Below are 344 nucleotides of genomic sequence, written 5' to 3'. Positions count from 1 at the left end.
TAAGTGGTTGGTCTGCTTAATATTGATCAGTGGAAACTGCTACATGCTAATTATTTGGACAACGTTAAATTATAATGTTTTACAAAGGTTTATAGTCATTAGATGAACCCCTTTCCTTTAGCTTATTTCATTTGAATCTCTTTTAATGTCCTCCCAAAATCAGCATTAGTTCTATTTGTGACTCAAGTTATTAGGGTTCTGTGATCAGATCTAAGGTTCAAACCTTGATGTACTGCCTCACATACTCCTCCATTTCAGCTATTATAAAAGTAACATTAACTCCTGTTCTTTCACATTGCGGTCTGTTGAATGCTTTCTCTATCTCTGGTCAACAATTTTAAAAT

This window comes from Tachypleus tridentatus, chromosome 8 (genome assembly GCF_004210375.1).
Source record: "Tachypleus tridentatus isolate NWPU-2018 chromosome 8, ASM421037v1, whole genome shotgun sequence".
Taxonomy (NCBI): Eukaryota; Metazoa; Arthropoda; class Merostomata; order Xiphosura; family Limulidae; genus Tachypleus; species Tachypleus tridentatus.
Note: the sequence above shows the minus strand (reverse complement) of the source record.